The sequence below is a fragment of the Ceratotherium simum genome, chromosome 4, assembly GCF_057802395.1.
Source record: "Ceratotherium simum simum isolate JZ-2026a chromosome 4, ASM5780239v1, whole genome shotgun sequence".
In the NCBI taxonomy this organism is placed as follows: Eukaryota; Metazoa; Chordata; class Mammalia; order Perissodactyla; family Rhinocerotidae; genus Ceratotherium; species Ceratotherium simum.
The window spans coordinates 44,065,357-44,081,131 of NC_141903.1; the positions used below are offsets into that span (position 1 = coordinate 44,065,357).

At 38.8% G+C, this 15,775-nt stretch overlaps 1 long non-coding RNA gene across 1 annotated transcript in view; it reads right to left on the reverse strand.

The window, feature by feature from the left end:
* The window catches only part of LOC147917277 (uncharacterized), an 81,953-nt gene extending 69,305 nt beyond the window's left edge, over nt 1–12,648 (reverse strand). Inside the window, exons 1-2 of the long non-coding RNA XR_015552080.1 lie at nt 12,421–12,648; nt 5,548–5,642 (exon numbers count right to left, since the gene is read on the reverse strand). This is a non-coding gene — a long non-coding RNA (uncharacterized LOC147917277). The remainder of the gene's footprint in view (nt 1–5,547; nt 5,643–12,420) is intronic.
* Between the last annotated feature and the right edge of the window lie 3,127 nt (nt 12,649–15,775).

Consider the following 15,775-nt stretch of genomic DNA (forward strand, 5'->3'; position numbering starts at 1 on the left):
AAAATTCAAAAGGTAGGAAAGAAAAACCAAAGGGCCTAAAAAAGGGAATACCATATCAGAATAGAAATAGCGAGCCTGAAAGATAATCAATACATGACACGTAAACAAGAAACACCAGCAAAGAACTGGCAATAGACTTATAAGAAAGCAATGATGACTTTATTAATAATCCGATCTGGAAGACATCAGAGAGAACATGGAAAACAAATGGGCTAAGTTGTACTAAATAAAGCCGTGATAAGTTGCAGCACATCACCATCAGATGAAGAGTGTAATATAAGGAAAAGGTAAGGTTCACCTGGCTCTTAACTGTCATCCCCTGGCATGACTTGCTCTGGAGGGTAAAAGACGACAGGAGTACCTCTGAATAAAAAATGCCCTGGAATTTCCATAATATCCCATGACAGGCGAAGGAATGCTTTGAACTAGGAAACAAATAACTAGAGGCAATGAATTTTCTCAGAAGTAAAGTATCCAATTTCCTGCAAATATCCCCAGAGTCTGAGACAAGAGAACAACATTCTGTGCCCTTCCTATGATGCATCATCAAAAATAACTAGATAATCTCCATCGGCAGAGCACAATACAAAGATGTATGTCTTAAGGAGACAAGAGAGTTGAGATATTTTCAGCAATTCAAGATACCATAGGCGCTGGGATTCCCCAAAGGTGATTGTTTAGCTGGAATAAAATTACTTTTCACTTGTTTATAGCCATAGACCAAAGTATACGTCAAAAACCCCCCAAAACTGAGTGTTACTTGAGTTGCTTTTGTTTCACCAAGACAAATTACATTCATTCTGCCATCCATAGAGTGACTGGGACTGTAACGCATTTTGAAGAGTTAGGCTCTTATTCAGTGCCTACCAGGGTATGCTGCTATTAAAATAAGACTACTATGAATATTTTCTTAGAAGAGTTTTCTTCCCAAACGAGTTTGAAGCAGGACGCAAGACGGTTTAGGGAGTTCAGCATTCACTCACGATGTAAATACTTATGGAACATTTGCCTTTTGCAAGGTGTTACATAACATACTGGGGGACTGATAGTAAATAAGAAAAATGCTTCCTTCATGGGACATCCAAGGCAGTGCGGAAAACAGACAAGTAAACAGACAATTAGAGTTGGTAAGTACTAAAGGGAGGTTAGTGCCAGGTCCTAATGAGGTTTTTGTTCATCTGACCTTTGTCTCAGAGGCCCAATGACTCCATCTAGGTCACACGCTGCTGAGCACACAGCGCACAGGGCAAGACAGTTCAGCAACTCAGATGAGACTTATAAGCACCGGTGGAAAAATAACTAAAAACCTATCTTCTACTGATACTGGCTCAAGAGTATCAGCATTGAATATTAAATAAATACATTATATCAGTATTAGAAACTAGTAAGACAGGACTCTTGGTTGAGTCCTTTTCAGGTATTGATACAAGAAAGGGACAGCCAATAACAAACCATGAGTATTGCACAGAAGGGAGGACAGTAGCCTGATGCTAGCCTCTCCCTCTGGTATCTCCCTCAGCCTCCCTTTACCCGACACCAACAATTTCTACTGCTGTAATAGACAATCAAAGGGAAATCTTCATTCTAAAGAAGGGATTTGTACACGCTATGGCTCAACTACCTCCTTGACACCTTGCTATTATAAACATTGCAAAACGTAGATTGGGTCAACTAGAAGTAAACGGTACTGTGATATTCTATTTTTTGAAATTTTCTTGTTGGTTATTTACTATGTCCTTCTGTTTTATATAGTATTTGTATTTTATAAACATGTGTGATAGCCCAATGTGAGGAATTTTGAAGACAAGGTTTGAGATGGAAAAGGAGGTTTCTAAGCTTAGGTCTATGGACAATTCTGATAAGGTTAGTGATAAATAATTACAATCTTCTGCTATATCTTGCTGCTCTAGTGTAATAAGAGACACAGATAAAAAATCCATTTTTATAACAAAACCTACTTATCAATGGATTTTACATCGGGTAGTAATGCAAGTCACTCTTTCATTGCATGTGGTCTGGGGCAAAAAGCTTTCAACTGCTGTGATAGCTCCAGCAAAACTGAAAAACCAATGAACCACAAATTACAGTCATTTAATAAGCAAAGATACTGATTGTTTTAAATGGCGCTTGGAATCCTGAAACAGAGTAAAGCTTTCAGTAAAAGCTTTCAGGAAGCAACTTATTTAGCAATAGAACTTATTTCCCTAAACAGGAAAAGTCACACAGTTGATGTGAACATAATAAGACCAACATGTAAAATTATAGTAGTAAGTAAAATGTTAGGGCGAGATGCAGTATAAGAAATGGAAAAGGTTTTACTCTTAAATAGTACAAGTCGACGACTTACTGATGACATATCACATGAGGCAAGAGGTTTTGTGAAATAAATTAAAAAGCAACTGCTTCTCTGTCCAGGTTGATAAGTCAACATATTTCACCAATAAATTCATGCTATAGCATTTGTAAGTTTTGTATATGACGGTGACACTCAAGAAAACATTATCTGCTGCAAAAAGCTGCCCTGAGGGTGAAGAAAATGTTTTGGAATTAGATATTGGTGTGGTTGCACAACCATATGAATATACTAAAAATCACTGAATTATACAATTTGAAATGGTGGATTTCCTGGTATGTGAATTGTACCTCAGTTAAAAAAAAAAACTGTCCCAAACAAGCAAAGGCCAAGAGAAATGATGAAAAAATTTAAGACACAGCTAAAATGTCTTCCTCATTCCCTCACCCTGTCCTCTTGTAGTACTTTTTCTCTATTATGGCCCTTATCAAGGTTGTCCTATGTTACAGTTAGCTTGGTATTTCTTCTACTAGATTTTAATGTGTTCAAGGCCATTTATCTCTAAGACATATTTCTTTTGGCTGAGTATTAGCCAGGAATATTAATCAGTTTCTATTTTTACCTGGGTGTCTTTGTAATATCCTATATTACTATCCAATAGTTATTGAACCTTCAGGTAACAAGAATTTGGTCTAGCCCAACCTATGCCCCATCAGAAGCATGAGGTTATGGGATGTGCTTTTCTAACCAAGGTCAGCTCTTTGGCCAAAGAGATTCATCAGATAGACTTAGTTCACTTTGAGTCACTGTGATAGTTAATTTTATGGGTCAACCTGACTGGGCCATGGAGTGCCCAGATATTTGGCTAAATATTCTGGGCATGTCTGTGAGAGTGCTTCTGGACGAGATTAAGATTTGAATCAGTAGACTGAGTAAAGCAGATTGCCTTCCTTAATGTAGGTAGGCTTCATCCAATCCGTTGAAAACATGAATAGAATAAAAAGGCTGAGTAAGAAAGAATGCTCTCTCTCTGCCTTTCTTTGAGCTGGGACATTGATGTCCTGCCTTCAGACTCAGACTCAGACTAGAATTTACACTATAGTCTCTCCTGGTTCTCAGGACTTCAGAGTCAGACTAGAACGATACCATTGGCTCTCCTGGGTATCCAGCTTGCTGACTGCAGATCTTGGGACTTCTAAACCCCCATAATTACACGAGCTAATTCCTTATAATAAATCTCATATATATATATATATATGATTGGTTCTGTTTCTCTGAAGAACCCTAACTAATGCAGTCACACGGAGAGATTGAATCAGTCTCTAGTAGAGTATTATGTGTGCTGATCAAGTCAACTTGATGGCCATGGTGTGAAGAGGGTGAGTTAAGAGCCCAGGCCAGGCTAGATCCTTGTTTTCCTTCTCCTCTAGGCGTATCTAAATCTGGAGAATGCCCCAAACTGATGCAACTCCATCATTTTAGTCTTCCAAGCCATCCATCTATCTTGAGCACAAGTGCCACCCTAGCCTGTTACTGGGGTTATCCAGGTTAATGGAACATAGCACTTGGGCAACCAGTTAATTCTGGGCGGGATTTCCCATATGAACAACCAAAAGTACAGTAACAATGGCCAAAGGCAAGTTTTTCTTCTAGAGAACATATCTTTTTTTTCCTCCACACTCCTACAGCCTCCACCTCCCAAAGGAAGGCTTCAGCTTACCACCAAAGTTAAACACAAAGTCTTAACATGTCTGCTTTGCCCTAAATATCCCAACATGTACAGTGTTTTTCAAGTACATTCCAATTTTACAAAAGAGATAATATAGCACAAAATAGGAGATTACAGGCTATCTCAGAGCACGAGAGAATGGCCTATCAGCAGTAAGACATAGCCCAAAGTTCTATTTGAGGGGAAAAATGAAACAACTTCTCAGGTAAATGTGGCTTTCTTACTTCCAAAATCCCTCTGTAACGTACCAGTGTCTCTGCTGCTCTGAACTCTGACGTTTCCCTCTTCACACTGTAGGGCTGAGGTTTTCTTGTGCCAGAGTTGGGTTTGTGGAGCACTCCTAGCTGAGAAAGTCACAAACTTGCAGATCTTACCCAATACAATATTGGGTAAGAAATATTGGGTAAAAAAAAAAAAAAGAGTATTTTTTTTTTTCAGTTTCTGCCTGCCTTTGGACATTTTCCAGTGCCAATTGTTTTTTAAAAAAATTATTGTTAGTGGAAGGAATTGCCCTAGGTCTTTTTACCACCATTACTGGAAGTCCCATTTCTATTTAAATACAGAATTCGTTTGGAAGAATTAAGCTGTTAAATGTGTCCCTAATTCTCAACATTGACTACAGTGTTACACAGTTATCTTCCTGAGAAGCAGGGGATGCAAAAGGAAGTGAAGAAGAGGTGAGAGGGGGACTCTTCAGCGACTTTCTCAAAGAGAGAGACTGAAGAATTCTTACCAAATGATGTCATCTTCACCAAGAATATGTAACTAAGACAAAGCAGTCTCAGAAGCTAGAGAATTAACTAATAAGGTTCCTAAACTTTTGTCAACCTCTATGGTCTTCATATCTGCTGTACTTTTAAAATAATTTCTCTTTCTCTCATTACACAAAGTAATTCTTAAGCAGAGCTTGGGGGTTCTGAAGCGCATTTCTTAATCTCTGTAGGAAGTGTTTTTGCCATTTGAGAAAGCTTCTCGGAATATTCTGGTTGAGATGCCCCACTGAGGTGGCTTGCTCCCCATCCTCAACCTAGTTGATAATGGTTCTCAGATCATTTCATCCAATAAGATTTAATGATGAAAACAAAAGAAGAGAGACAAAAGACCGTGGGTCCTACATTCAGGCAGTCTGAGTTCAAAATCGGTAACATCTCTTTTTAGCTGAATGACTTATACAAGTCACTAAAACTCCCCAAGCCTCAGCTTCTCCATTTCTGACCTGGAGAAAAAAATTGCACCTAGCTCATAGAATAATGCTGAGGTTTATATGATATAATTTATCTAGTGTACTCGGTACGTTGTCTCATGGCACAAAATTATTGCTCAATTGTCATTAGCTATAATTATTAAGGAAAGAGAAAGAAAAATAAAGAGAAAGTTACCAGTACTCATCTCTCTTTCAGCAAGGGAGAAGACTGTAAAGACCAGAAGAAAGAGGGCTCATTTAGAGCTACTAAGAGATGGACCAGAGAAGAAAGGGCATCTGGTTCATTTCTATAACTGCCTATAGTCCCTCACCGTTACCTACCACTGTTGGATCTCTTCTGCTCTGATCGCTGAGAACACGTACAATATCTTCACAGTTCCACTGGGGGTTCAGTGTCTAGTTTGGGAATTAATGACCTAGAAAATAAAATCAAAGGCATAGCAACTTCAGTATTGGAAGCATTTCCCAAAGTCTGAAGCTTTACTTTTTGCCAATGTCATCTATCTCATACTAACAATGACAAAACCTTGGCATACTAATCTTTTATCAGGGTATTTTTTAGATGCTTTCTTGTTATGCTAATACAAAATAACACGTCAGTATTTCCATAGGTTACTACATCTGGATTGAAGCATTTTATGATAGTGAACATGGTTTTTGGTATGCAAATAATTTAAGGAATATTTTCACAGTTTTTTTTTTTTTAATTTTTTGTTTATTGCAGTAACATTGGTTTATAACATTGTAAAAATTTCAGGTGTACATCATTGTACTTCTATTTCTGCATGGACTACATCATGTTCACCACCAAAATACTAATTACAACCCATCACCACACACATGTACCCAATTATCCCTTTCACCCTCCTCCCTCCCCCCTTCCCCTCTGGTAACCACCAATCCACTCTCTGTACCTATGTGTTTGTTTATTGTTGTTATTATCTACTACTTAATGAAGGAAATCATACGGTATTTGACCTTCTCCCTCTGACTTATTTCACTTTGCATTATACCCTCAATGTCCATCCATGTTGTCACAAATGGCTGGATTTCATCGTTTCTTATGGCTGAGTAGTATTCCATTGTGTATATATACCACATCTTCTTTATCCATTCGTCCCTTGATGGGCACTTAGGTTGCTTCCAAGTCTTGGCTATTGTTCATTGGCTGTGTTCACCCAATGAACACAGGGGTGCATGTACCTTTGCAAATTGGTGTTTTCAAGTTCTTTGGATAAATACCCAGCAGTGGAATAGCTGGATCATATGGTAGTTCTATCCTTGATTTTTTGAGGAATCTCCATACTGTTTTCCATAGTGGCTGCACCAGTTTGCACTCCCACCAGCAGTGTATGAGAGTTCCCTTCTCTCCACATCCTCTCCAACACATATTGTTTCCTGTCTTGTTAATTATAGCCATTCTGACGGGCGTGAGGTGATATCTCATTGTAGTTTTGATTTGCATTTCCCTGATAGTTAGTGATTTTGAACATCTTTTCATGTGTCTGTTGGCCATCTGTATATCTTCTTTGGAGAAATGTCTGTTCAGGTCTTTTGCCCATTTTTTAATTGGGTTGGTATTTTTTTTGTTGTTGAAATGCATGAGTTCTTTATATATTTTGGAGATTAAGCCCTTATCAGATGTATGGTTTGCAAATATCTTCTCCCAATTGTTAGGTTGTCTTTTTGTTTTGTTGATGGTTTCCTTTGCTGTGCAGAAGGTTTTTAGTTTGATGTAGTCCCATTTGTTTATTTTTTCTATTGTTTCTCTTGCCCGGTCAGATGTGGTGTTTGAAAAGATGTTGCTAAGACCGATGTGGAAGAGCGAACTGCCTATGTATTCTTCTAGAAGTTTCATAGTTTCTGGTCTTACATTCAAGTCTTTAATCCATTTGGAGTTAATTTTTGTGGATGGTGTAAGGTAAGGGTCTACGTTGATGTTTTTGCATGTGTCTATCCAGTTTTCCCAACACCATTTGTTGAAGAGACTTTCTTTTCCCCATTGTATGTTCTTGGCTCCTTTGTCAAAGATTAGCTGTCCATAGATGTGTGGGTTTATTTCTGGGCTTTCGATTCTATTCCATTGATCTGTGTGTCTGTTTTTGTGCCAGTACCATGCTGTTTTGGTTACTATAGCTTTGTAGTATATTTTGAAATCAGGGAGCGTGATACCTCCAGCTTTGTTCTTTTTTCTCAGGATTCCTTTAGCTATTCGGGGTCTTTTGTTGTTCCATATAAATTTTAGGATTCTTTGTTCTATTTCTGTGAAAAATGTTGTTGGAACTTTGATAGGGATTGCATTGAATCTATAGATGGCTTTAGGAAGTATGGACATCTTAACTATGTTAATTCTTCCAATCCAAGAGCACGGAATATCTTTCCATTTCTTTGTGTCTTCTTCAATTTCTTTCAGAAATGTTTTATAGTTTTCTGTGTACGGCTCTTTCACGTCTTTGGTTAAGTTTATTCCTAGGTATTTTATTCTTTTTGTTGCAATTGTAAATGGGATGGTATTCTTAATTTCTCTTTCTGCTACTTCGTTGTTAGTGTACAGAAATGCAACTGATTTTTGTATGTTGATTTTGTATCCTGCAACTTTACCATATTCGTTTATTACTTCTAAAAGTTTTCTGGTGGATTCTTTAGGGTTTTCTATATATAAAATCATGTCATCTGCAAATAGTGACAGTTTCAGTTCTTCCTTTCCAATTTGGATCCCTTTTATTTCTTTCTCTTGCCTGATTGCTCTGGCTAGGACTTCCAGTACTATGTTAAATAGGAGTGGTGACAGTGGGCATCCTTGTCTGGTTCCTGTTCTTAGAGGGATAGCTTTCAGTTTTTCACCATTGAGGATGATATTGGCTGTGGGTTTCTCATATATGGTCTTTATTATGTTGAGGTACTTTCCTTCTATACCCATTTTATTCAGAGTTTTTATCATCAATGCATGCTGTATCTTGTCAAATGCTTTCTCTGCATCTATTGAGATGATCATGTGATTTTTGTTCTTCATTTTATTAATGTGGTGTATTACGTTGATTGATTTGCGAATGTTAAACCATCCCTGCATCCCTGGAATAAATCCCACTTGATCATGGTGTATAATCTTTTTAACGTATTGTTGTATGCGATTTGCTAGTATTTTGTTGAGGATTTTCGCATCGATGTTCATCAGTGATATTGGCCTGTAATTTTCTTTTTTTGTGTTGTCCTTGTCTGGTTTTGGTATCAGGGTAATGTCAGCTTCGTAGAGTGAGTTAGGGAGCTTCCCCCCCTCCTCAATTTTTTGGAAGAGTTTGAGAAGGATAGGTCTTAAGTCTTCTTTGAATGTTTGGTAGAATTCACCAGGGAAGCAGTCTGGTCCTGGACTTTCATTTTTGGGGAGGCTTTTGATTACTGTTTCGGTCTCCTTACTGCTGATTGGTCTATTCAAATTCTCTACTTCTTCTTGATCCAGTTTTGGAAGGTTGTATGATTCTAAGAATTTATCCATTTCTTCCAGATTGTCGAATTGGTTGGCATATAGCTTTTCATAGTATTCTCTTATAATCTTTTGTACTTCTGAGGTCTCTGTTGTAACCTCTCCTCTTTCATTTCTGATTTTACTTATTTGTGCCTTCTCTCTTTTTTTCTTGGTGAGTCTAGCTAAAGGTTTGTCTATTTTGCTGATCTTTTCAAAGAACCAGCTCTTGGTTTTATTAATTTTTTCTATTGTTTTTTTGGTCTCTATTTCATTTATTTCTGCTCTGATTTTTATGATTTCCCTTCTTCTACTGATTTTGGGCTTTGTTTGTTCTTCTTTTTCCAATTCCTTTAGGTGCATTGTTAGATTGTTTATTTGAGATTTTTCTTGTTTGTTGAGATAGGCCTGTATCGCTATAAACTTCCCTCTTAGAACCGCTTTTACTGTATCCCATAAATTCTGGCATGTCGTATTTTCATTTTCATTTGTCTCCAGGTATTTTTTGATTTCTTCGTTGATTTCTTCGTTAATCCAGTCGTTGTTCAGTAGCATTTTGTTTAATCTCCATGTATTTGTGGCTTTTCTGATTTTCTTCCTATAGTTGATTTCTAGTTTCATACTGTTGTGGTCAGAAAAGATGCTTGGTATTATTTCAATCTTCTTAAATTTATGGAGACTTGTTTTGTGGCCTAATATGTGATCAATCCTGGAGAATGTTCCATGTGCCTTTGAAAAGAACGTGTATTCTTCGGTTTTTGGATGCAATGCTCTGTATATATCTACTAGGTCCATCTGTTCTAGTGTGTCGTTTAAGGCCAATGTTTCCTTATTGATCTTGTTTGGATGATCTATCCGTTGGTGTAAGTGGAGTGTTAAAGTCCCCTACTATTATTGTGTTACTGTCTATTTCTCTTTTGATGTCTGTTAATAATTGCTTTATATATTTAGGTGCACCTACATTGGGTGCGTAGATATTTACAAGTGTTATATCCTGTTGTTGGATTGTTCCCTTAATCATTATGTAATGCCCTTCTTTGTCTCTTTTTACAGTTTTTGTTTTAAAGTCTATTTTGTCTGATATGACTACTGCTACCCCAGCTTTCTTTTCATTGCCATTTGCGTGGAGTATCTTTTTCCATCCCTTCACTTTCAGTTTGTGAGTGTCTTTAGGTCTGAAATGTGTCTCTTGTCTGCAGCATATATATGGGTCTTGTTTTTTTATCCAGTCAGCCACCCTATGCCTTTTAATTGGAGCATTTAGTCCATTGACGTTTAAAGTAACTATTGATAAGTATGTACTTACTGCCATTTTTTAACTTTTCTTTTTCTCACTGTTTTAGTAGTCCTTCTCTGTTCCTTTCTTCTTCTATACAGAATTGATGGTCACTTTAGTTTGACCTCTGTCTGAAAGCTGTACTCTTAACTCCCCTCCTCCCTCATGTTTTTGATATCATATCTAACCTCTTTTTTGTGCATTTGTATCCATTTCCCTCTTATCATGGAAATAGATAATTTTTACTATTTGTGGTCTTCTCTTTTCCCCTTAAATCAGTCCCTTTAACATTTCTTGTAGCACTGGTTTCTTGGTGACAAACTCCTTTAATTTTTGCTTATCTGGGAAAATTTTGATCTCTCCTTCCATTTTGAATGATAACCTTGCTGGGTAGAGTATTCTTGGCTGTAAGCTTTTTCCTTGTAGCACTTTAAATATATCGTGCCATTCTCTTCTAGCCTGTAAGGTTTCTGCTGAGAAGTCAGCTGATAGCCTTATGGGGTTTCCTTTGTAAGTAACTTGACATTCTCTTGCGGCTTTTAGGATTCTCTCTTTATCTTTAATTCTGGACATTTTGATTATGATGTGTCTTGGTGTGGGCCTCTTTGGGTTTATCTTGTTTGGGGCTCTCTGTGCTTCCTGTACCTGGATGTCTGTTTCCTTCCTTAGGTTAGGGACGTTTTCATCTATTATTTCTCGAAATAGATTCTCTGCCCCCTTGTTCGCTCTTCTCCTTCCGGGACACCTATAACACGGATGTTAGTGCGCTTGATGTTGTCCCTGTTGTCCCTCAGACTGTCCTCACTCTTTTTAATTCTTTTCTCTTTTACCTGTTCAGCTTGGGTATTTTCTTCTAGTCTTTCTTCCAGCTCACAGATCCGTTCTTCTGTATCCTCTACTCTGCTTTTGAGTCCCTCTAATGAATTTTTCATTTCCAGTATTGTATTCTTCATTTCTGATTGGTTCTTTTTTATATCTTCCATTTCTTTGTTGACATTCTCACTGAGTTCATCTATTCTTCTCCCCAGATCAGTGAGCATCCTTAACACTCTTAGTTTGAACTCTCTGTCGGGTAGGTTGCTCATTTCTGTTTCACTTAGTTCCTTTTCTGGGGTTTTGTCCTGTTCCCTTACTTGGAATGTATTCTTTTGCCTCCTCATTTTGCCTCTTTCCCTGTGCTTGTGTCTACGTATTAGGTAGGTCAGCTACGTCTCCTGCTCTTGGATAGGTGACCTTATGTAAGTGATGCCTTAGGAGGCTTCCAGTGAGCTTCCCTCAGTTCTCAATGTTTCAGGGGTGGCCCCTATGTGGGCTGCGTGTGTCCTTCTATTGTGGCCTGTTAGCTCTCCCTATAGGCACCCAGGGAGGCTGAGTTATGCTCCTGGCCAGCTGTTGTAATGCTCAGCTGCTTGTAGTTGTGGGCCCTTCAGTCTCTTTATCAGGTGTGGGGCACCCCAGCACAGTTGGCTGTAAGCTCTAATACCACACTTATATTGCAGTATTTCTTTTAACTGAGTAGGCCCCCAGCGTGGCAGGTTGTTAGGCTCAGGGCCTTACAATTGCTGTAAGCCTCTAGCCTATTAGGTCTCTTGTCAGCTCTCTGAGGATTGCAGCTGGGTGGAGCTGGCCTCAGGCACAGGAGCACCCAATTGTTTCAGGCTTTGGAAGGTGGGGCAAACCTCCTATGTGGGTCTTTGAGAAGTACAAGTCTTCTGCAGCTGACAAGCCCTGTTGCCCACAGGTCCACACACACACAGTCAACACATTCCTGCCCCGTGTGAGCGCCCCGACCTCCCCAAGTGGACCCAGTCTCTCCACGGCGGGAGCCCCACACACTCCGCCACCGCCCCACACTCTCCACCTGCTCCTTGTGCACACCCTGCCCCGCTCAAGTTGGCTCAGTTGCCAGGCTGCAGAGAATCCAGTCACCAATCTATGCAGGCCCACAAGTTGCCTGAGGGCTTGTTGTTGGGTGGGGCCAGTCTCTAGGGTGGGCTCCCTGCCCTGGCTGAGCTGGATTAAATCGGTGCTCTAGTGGGTGGAGCAGACCCTGGGCTAGCAGGCCTCAGGGAGAACTCCAATGGCGTCTGTGTCAGCACCCCCACACCAGGTCACAACAATGGCCGCCGCCAATGTCTCAGTCCCTGGAGAGGTCTCACCCCTCACCGAGATGCACTCAGGGCCTATTAGGTGAGTCTCTTGTCACCAAAGCACTGTGCACCTTTCTTTCTGGTGATTTTAGGATGCTTTCTGGAACGGGTGAGTTTGTGCGTGGGCCCTTTAAGAGCCAGTTTTAGTTTCTTTGTGAACCGGGTTTTCTGGGGGTGCTCCCCAATGCTTTAGTAGCAGGCAAAGTCAGATATTATGCCGCTGGTCTCGATTGTGCTGGGTCCACAAAATGCCCACAGCGGGGGCGCTCCCCGGCTCAGGACCCCGCGCCTCCAGGGAGGGTGCATACCTGTGAGCTGCTCCCGGCAGCCGTGAAGCTGGTGGCTTGTGAAGGCGGCGTTTTTCCTCTCCGGAAGGGAGTCTCTGCCTCTTCTACCCCAGTTAGGATTGTCCGTTGTTGCAGGAGTTCCTCTTATCCAGTTTTCAGTTCTGTCTCAGGGGTAATTTTTCCACGAGTAGTTGTAAATTGGCTGTGTCCACGGGAGGAGTTGAGTTCAGAGTCTGCCTACGCCGCCATCTTGACTCCGCCCTCCCACAGTTCTAATTAAGAAGTTTTAACAAACTGAAAGTTTTGTAGCTAAAATTTCACACACATAGAAAGGAGAATTAAATAATTCAGTACACAAAAGGCATATTCCATTGTTAAAAAGTAATTCACATTGTCAGGGCCCCATCTCCATCCTTTGATATGCAGATCAGTCCAAAGAAATATTATTTCTTAAAGTAAGCTCTGAATGTTCTCTCTCTTTCTCCACATACATTTGCCACGACTTCAACGCCTGGAGATTTTGCAGAATGTGAACCAAACCAGAGACAGAAGACTATTTCTAGGATAGTGAATGCCTCATGATAAAATTGTTAACCTAACTCTAATTTGTCAGAAGCTCATAAATACGTAAATAGAGATTTGTCATTTCAGTTTGGCATTATCCCAAATCACCCAAAACTAGCAAAAACCTTCAGAAAACACAATACCAAGAGTAAAACACTCCATTTGAACAAAAAAAGGTTGTATAAGCTTTATAGTATTGCCTGTGTCATATTACAAAAGTTCCTAGCAAAACTGGAGCTCCTGTGGTATATATACAATCTCCCAATTCCAGTAAAGTAATTTCCTCTATCTTTGTTATAAACTTCAAAGCTTTTTAAATAAAATAAAATAGAGAAAGTACATAAAGCTGTGAACCTTTCAAATTTATTGTTTAACATTTATATAATGCATACTATGTTCCAGGCCATGTTCTAAGTGCTTTTAAAATATTAACTCATTTATTACTCTTAACAATCCTTTGAAGTAGGCACTATTTTTATCATCCCCATTTAGAGTTGAAGAAACAGACACAAAGGTGAAGATGAGGCATAAAGAGGTTGGTTAAAATTAATTCCAAATTAAAAACCTAACGCAATAGAAGAGTTATGCCATAGAAATCTAAACATTGTCTTCACTCCCAACCTCTCCCTCCACCACCAACTGAGGTTTTGGGTAGCTGCTTAATATTTAAACTCTTTTGAAGGAAAATGTGTCTAGGTGATGAATATCCTCTAGATAAAACCAAATTTCTTCATGTGTTTATTTTCACCCCCAAGGCAGAGAATTTCCCAGTTAGTACAAATTTTCAAGCCAATTATTCTTTAAAAGCTGTTTTGGTACAATTTAGCCCCTTCTTCCATGCAGCAGAACATGGCTTCAATTTTGTTCCCCTTCCAGTAAATATCCTGGCTCTACTCCATAGAGTAGAGCCACTACTCCACTACTCCACAGAGCTGAAAGGTTCTTTCATGACTTTTGAGGGGGAAATAAATCACTTATTTAAACCTAAAACACGTTTAAATTAAAGTAAAACTTCTTGTTAAAAGTTATAATATAGAATGGCATGGGTTTTATTCTCAGTTCATACCTATAGAGTGCTTGAATTTCCTATAAAGAAAATTAGCAAGTGTCTCTTCACCTTAATGAAAACTTACCAAAGAGTATGCCCTTAAAAAATTAGGAAATTACATTCTATAGCTTAAGAGGCAAACTTGGAATTTTCTCTTACATCGACACACATGTCAGGCTATGTCCACATTCACAAGAAGCTGCTGAATCAAGTTCTTTGAAGACAGGGGTTGGGTCTGTCTTGCCCACAACTGTGGCCACCACTGCATGCCCAGACAACATCATTATACAAGACACATAGTGCGTAGACACATTTCATGAGTGAATGGACAAATTACCTATTTAAATCCTCCAAAGTTTAAGCAGTTTTGGTACAGCCCATGTATCCAGTATGGAGTCCTCAACATCCCTAAATTGAAAGGAAGAAAACACCTTTTGATGGACATGGTTACAAACTTGAGGAAAAGCTCCTACCCATAAGATCCAAGGCTGGCATGGGAAGCATATTTTTATTGAAGTGGCGGTGACTGTTTTTCTCCAAGTGGATCCCTACACCTCCACTTTCCATTGAATCAGAGGCACCAATATGGTGCATCCCTTCCTCTGATTTGACCAGTTTGTTTTTCATAAAAAGCAGCTTTCAGTCTCTCTGGAGACTGCAAATAGAAAAGCCACACTTAAAAACAAACAAAAGACCTCAAATAGCCAAAGTAATCTTGAAAAAGACAAATAAAGTTGGAAGTCTCATACTTCCTGATTTCAAAATACATTACAAATCTACAGTAATCAAAATAGTGTGGTACCAGCATAAAGACAGACATATAGAACAATGGAATAGAATATAGATTCCTAGACATAAATACTCATGAATATGGTCAAATGATATTCAAAAAGCATGCCAATACCACTCAATGGGGGAAAGAACAGTCTCTTGAACAAAGAGTGTTGAAAAACAGGATATGCACATGCAAAAGAATGAAGTTGGATCCTTATCTTACATCATATACAAAAATTAACCCAAAATAGATTAAAGATCTAAAGCTAAGACCTGAAACTATAAAACTCCTAGAAGAAAACATAAGGGAAAAGCTTCATGACACTGGATTTGACAATGATTTCTTGGATGTAACACCACAAGCATAGGCAACAAAAGAAAAGAAAAAAATATCACTGTAACAGAAGTGAAGAATGCCTTTGATGGGTTTGTTAGTAGACTGGACATAGTTGAGGAAGGAATCCCTGAGTTAGAAGATGTATCAACAGAATCCTCAAAAACTGGAAAGCAAAGAGAACAAAAACTGAAAACAAACAAAAAAAACAAAACCAGAATATCTGAGGACTATGGGACAACTACAAACAGTGTAATATACATGTAATGGGAATATCAGAAGGAAAAGAAAGAGAGAAAGGAACAGAAGAAATATTTGAAACAATAATGACAGAATTTCCCCCAAATTAATGTCAGAAACCAACCCACAGATCCAGGAAGCTCAGAGAACACGAAGCAGGATAAATGCCAAAAACATAAAAATAAAAAAAACCAAAAAACAAAACAAAAACTACACCTCAACATATCATTTTAAAATTACAGAAAATCCAAGATGAAAAAATCCTGAAAGAAGTCAGAAGGAAAAAACACGTTGGTTATGGAGGAGCAAAGATAAGAATTACATCTGACTTCTCCTCTGAAACTATGCAAGCCAGAAGAGAGTAGAGTGAAATATTTAACGTGTTGAGAGAAAATAACCACCAACCTAGAATTCTG